Here is a 6,094-nt window from a genome sequence, read left to right as displayed (position 1 = left end):
TGACGGTGATACCTCCCTTCTTAGGTACGCAATGTACTGGACTTACCCAATCACTATGAGCAACAGGATAAATGATTCCTGCTTCCAGAAGCTTTAATATTTCTTTTCTCACGACCTCTTTCATCCTAGGATTTAATCTCCTTTGATGATCAGCAACTGGCTTAGAATCAGGATCGGTTTTAATCTTGTGCTGACATAGAGTGGGACTAATACCCTTAAGATCATCAAGAGTATATCCAATAGCCTCACGGTGCTTCCTCAAAAGTTTTTAATAACTTCTTCTCTTCGTGATCCGAGAGGTGAGCATTAATAATAACAGGATATATCTCCTTCTCATCAAGATAGGCATACTTAAGAGTATCTGGTAACTGTTTTAGCTCGAACACAGGATCACCCTTTGGTGGGGGAGGACCCCCAAGCAGTTCAACAGGCAGATTATTCTTGAGAATAGGATATTGTTCTAAGACAATTTTATCTATCTCATCTCTTTCCTCCATATGCATATCATTTTCATGCTCAAGCAGATATTGCTCTAAAGGATCCGTCGGAGGTACGACAATAGAAGCAAGAGCAATGATTTCATCCCTACCAGACGACTCTTTTTCATGGGGTTGTCTTCCAAACTTGGAGAAGTTAAATTCATGAGACACACCCTCGAAACTAACCGTGACAGTCTGCTTAATGCAATCAATGTGAGCATTGAGAGTGTTGAGAAAGGGTCTACCAAATATGATGGGACAAAAGCTATCTTGTGCAGTACCAAGGACGAGGAAATCAGTAGGATACTTCGTCTTACCACACAGGACTTCTACGTCTCTCATAATTCCATATCAGTAGGATATTGTCTTTATTAGCTAGCGTAATAGTGACATCAATGGGTTCTAACTCAGCAGATGCAATCTCATCTTTGATTTCATGATATAGGGAACGGGGTATTGCACTAACACTAGCACCCATATCACATAAACCATGGTAACAGTGGTCTCCTATCTTGACAGAAACAACGGGCAGGCCAACTACATGTCCGTATTTGTCTTTCGCGTGAGGTTTAGCAATTCTAGCGGAGTCCTCACATAATTTGATAACATGCCCGTCTATGTCTTCGGCTAAGAGATCTTTGATAATAGCAACACTAGGTTCAACTCTAATTTCCTCAGGGGGTGCAAGTGGTCTAATGTAACCCCTACGTATCACAGTTGGAGCTTTAGAATAATCCTTTATCCTAGCAGGGTAAGGTGGTTTCTCAGTGTAGGCACAAGGAACAACAGGATCACTAAAAGCAATGACTTTCTCCTCAACTAGATTGGTTTTGGCTATGTTGCTTTCTATAGGAGGATGATATTTAAACCACTTCTCTTTGGCAAGATTAACATGAGCAGCAAAAGATTCACATAGAGAAGCTACTATCTCAGAGTCAAGTCCATACTTAGCGCTAAAATCTCTAGAAGTGTTTGTTTCAACAAAATATTTAACGCAATCAAACTGGAAATTCATACCTGAATCCTTACCTTCTTCCAGCTCCCAATCTTCAGAGTTACGTTTGATTCTTTCCAATAAATTCCACTCGCGGTCAATATCCTTCTTCATAAAAGAACCGGTACAAGAAGTGTCAAGTATGGTACGATCTTCAGGAGAAAGCCGAGCATAAAAGTTTTGAGTGATAATTTCTCTCGAGAGCTCATGATTGGGGCATGAATATAGCATTGATTTAAGCCTCCCCCAAGCTTGAGCTATGCTTTCCCTGTCACGAGGCCAAAAGTTATAAATATAATTCCGATCACGATGTACTAAATGCATAGGATAGAACTTTTGATGAAATTCCAATTTCAACCGATTGTAGTCCCATGATCCACTATCATCACATAGCCTATACCATGTCAACGCCTTATCCTTCAAAGATAAAGGAAATAATTTCTTCTTTACCTCATCCTCGGGCAAACCTGCAAGCTTAAATAAACCACAAACTTCATCTACATAGATTAGATTCAAGTCTGGATGTGAAGATCCATCTCCTGTGAAAGGATTAGCCCGCAGTTTCTCAAGCATACCCGAAGGAATTTCATAAGAGATATTTTCAGTAGGTACCTCAGGTTGAGGAACAACTCCTCGTGCTTCCGTTCGTGGTGAAGATACCCCGAACAAACTCCTCAAAGGAACAGTTTCCATAGTGACAAGTGACAATGAATTTCAGCACATTATATAAATGTTTCCTTACCAAATTCCACTTACCAAAGGCGCTTCCTCCCCGGCAACGGCGCCAGAAAAGAGTCTTGATGACCCACAAGTATAGGGGATCAATCGTAGTCCTTTCGATAAGTAAGAGTGTCGAATCCAACGAGGAGGAGAAGGCTCTCATAAACGGTTTTCAGCAAGGTAATAACTGCAAGCACTGAAAGTAGCGGTAACAAGTGATGGTGTAGTGGGGTGAAACGTAACAAGCGAAAAGTAATAAGTAACAAGTACTAGCAATGGTGCAGCAAGTGGCCCAATCCCTTTTGTAGCAAGGGACAAGCCTGAACAAAGTCTTATAAGAGGAAAAGCGCTTCCGAGGACACACGGGAATTTCTGTCATGCTAGTTTCATCATGTTCATGTGATTCGCGTTCGTTACTTTGATAGTTTGTTATGTGGGTGGACCGGCGCTTGGGTACTGCCCTTACTTGGACAAGCATCCCACTTATGATTAACCCCTCTCACAAGCATCCGCAACTACGAATGAAGAATTAAGACAACGTCTAACCATAGCATTAAACTAGTGGATCCAAGTCAAGCCCTTACGAAGCAACGCATAGACTGGGGTTTAAGCTTCTGTCACTCCAGCAACCCATCATCTACTTACTACTCCCCAATGCCTTCCTCTAGGCCCAAATATGGTGAAGTGTTATGTAGTCGACGTTCACATAACACCACTAGAGGAAAAACAACATACATCATATCAAAATACCGAACGAATACCAAATTCACATGACTATTATTAGCATGACTTATCCCATGTCCTCAGGAACAAAAGTAACTACTCACAAAACATAATCATGATCATGATCAGAGGTGTAATGAATAGCATCAAGGATCTGAACATAAACTCTTCCACCAAGTAATCCAACTAGCATCAACTACAAAGAGTAATCAACACTACTAGCAAACTTACAAGTACCAATCGGAGTCGTGAGACGGAGATTGGTTACAAGAATTGAACTAGGGATTGGAGAGGAGATGGTGCTGATGAAGATGTTGATGAAGATGCCTCCCCTCCGACGAGAGGAGTGTTGGTGATGACGAAGGCGACGATTTCCCCCTCCGGGAGGGAAGTTTCCCTGGCAGGATCGTCCTGTCGGAGCTCTAGATTGGATCTACTCAAGTTCCGCCTCGTGGCGGCGGCGAAACCACGAAAAAGCTCCCGAATGATTTTTTCTGGAACGAAAACCTTCATATAGCAAAAGAGGGGGCCCAGTGGGCTGCCAGGGTGCCCACAAGCCCTGTTGCGCGGACAGGGGGGTAGGGTGCGGCAACCAGGCTTGTGGGCCCCTGGTTGCTCCCCTCTGACACTTCTTTCGCCCAATATTTTTTATAAAATCCAAAAAATCCACATTGATTTTCAGGACATTTGGAGTTGCGCAAAATAGAGCACTCAGACTTGCTCCTTTTCCTGTCCGGAATTCCAGCTGCCAGTATTCTCCCTCTTCAAATAAACCTTGCAAAAATAAGAGAGAAAAGGCATAAGTAAGGTTCCACAAAGTATAATAACAGTCCATAAAGCGATAAATATCAACATGGAAGCATGAAGCAAAATGGACGTATCAGCGTGATCTCGGAGGGAGAGGCCTCCCCCAAGGGGAGAGCCTCCCGGCGGTTGCCTGGAGTTGTGGAGGATGATGGTGGCTCAAGATGACGACTAGGGTTGAAGGTGTCTATATAAGAGGCCTTCTCAGGTCTCCTCCATTGATGTGGGTCCTCCTTCTCCATCCAAGGGCTCAATATGAGCCTAATCCTCTCCCAAACCCTTCGTGATGTCCCAAGGATCTCGTGGGAACAATTAGGAACTAATTCGGTGAAAAATCCTGTGTGGTGAGTGTAACGCCCAAGATGCGATCCTATCCTCAATTTGGCACGAGGGCCTCGTCAGGGATAGAAGCGCATCTCGTCGTTTTGCAAGAATGGATATCGTTACAAGTACATGTACTTAAAAGATGAGATATATGGAATTGGCTTACAGTCGCCACAGGCTACATCGGAGTCACATTAGTACAATAAATAAAATATCATGAAGAAGAGCAGGGTCCGACTACGGACAAAAAAAAACGAGAAAAGAGAACGACGTCCATCCTTGCTATCCTAGGCTGCTGGCCTGGAACCCAACCTAGATCGATGAAGAAGAAGAAGAAGAAGCAACTCCAAACAAACAATCAACACGCTCGCGTCAAGTAACCTTTACCTGTACCTGCAACTGGTGTTGTAGTAATCTCTGAGCCACAGGGGACTCAGCAATCTCATTTCCAAAGGTATCAAGACTAGCAAAGCTTAAAGGGTGAGGTATGGTTAAGTGATGAGGCTGCATCAAGCGTCTAAGCATTTATTTGGTGGCTAACTTGCGAGTACAAGTATAAAGAGGGGGGAGATCTACGCATAGCGGACGTGAACCATTGATGATCAAATGAATGATCCTGAACACCTACTTACGTTAGACATAACCCCACCGTGTTCTCAATCGGAGAAGGAACTCGCGAAAGAGACAGCCTCGGTTACACACTCAGTTGGCATATATTAATTAAATTAACTTCAAGTTATCCAGAACCAGTGTTAAGCAAAGTTTCCACGTTGCCACATAACTGCGGGCACAACTTTCCGAAAGATTTAACCCTGCAGGGGTGCTCCAGCTAATCCATTACAAATTACCACAAGCCGCATAGAAATCCTCGATCACGAAACTCGCGATCTCGTCGGACTCCTTAGTGGAAAACCTCAACTCTGAGTTTACCCAAAGTTTCACCGGAAGCCCGATGCACAAGACATTCGTCAAAGGTAAAACTAATCCAGCAAGACCGCCCGACGTGTCGACGAACCCGATAGGAGCCGCGTATCTCGTTCTCAGGACACGACCGGATGGAACTAGCTACGAGAACCAAACCTCGAGTTTCCTCGCGGTGGCCCCGCAGGCAGTCCGTTTGGGACCAACACCATCAGCACTGGCCCCCCTGTTTTATGTAGAATTACTCATCAGGTTCATGACGCTCTATGCTTTTCAGTATTAACAGAATTATTATGTTGGGAAAATAGTACCAATGTTGGGCCTTGCCAGACCAGCTTTAATCTAAAACGAATTATCAAGGGGGTCCCCATAACAACCCTGATCGTGTTAGGAGCGCTCAAATATGGAACATAACACCGGTAGCTGGAACATAACTCTAGGCTAGAAAGGCCGAGCCTCCACCTTTTACCAAGTATATAGGTGCATTAAATTAAATAGCATTCAATAGGGTGATATAACAAGGAACCCATGTTATCACATGGAAGAAATACACCTGCAACTAGCAACGATAACACATGGTTAAGCAAGCAGTAACATAGCCAATCAGTGGTTTGCTAGGTTGTCAACAGGTTGAAGGTTTTCATGGCAATGATGAGGGGCTGATATTTAACACGTGGTAGGCAACGAGACATAGCGACAGAAATGATAATACTAGCATGGCAATGATAGTAATAGTATCTGGGGGAATGGTCATCTTGCCTGAGATCCCGCTTGGAAGAAGAATGACTCTGTGAAGTAGACGAACCGACGTAGTCTAACGGGTCCTCACTTTCCGACACGCTTGCGGAACTCTATTGAGACGAAGCAAACCGGAAACAAGAATCAACACACGATATTCACCACGCACATGCACGACAAGATGCAATCCACATATGATGCATGATCAGTTGTATATATGCAAGACATGGCATGGCAATTCACATCAACCAAACACTACACATTAAGTGAAGTTCAATATGCAACGAGTTGCATCTTGACGAAACTCCACATACAAATTATTCAGTTCTATCCCGATTAGGTACACGGCAATATTAAATGTTGTTAAACATGGCAAGAGGTGAAGCGTAAT

This window comes from Hordeum vulgare, chromosome 3H (assembly GCF_904849725.1).
Source record: "Hordeum vulgare subsp. vulgare chromosome 3H, MorexV3_pseudomolecules_assembly, whole genome shotgun sequence".
NCBI lineage: Eukaryota > Viridiplantae > Streptophyta > Magnoliopsida > Poales > Poaceae > Hordeum > Hordeum vulgare.
The sequence above is the reverse complement of the archived record's forward strand: the minus strand, read 5'-3'. Positions refer to the sequence as shown.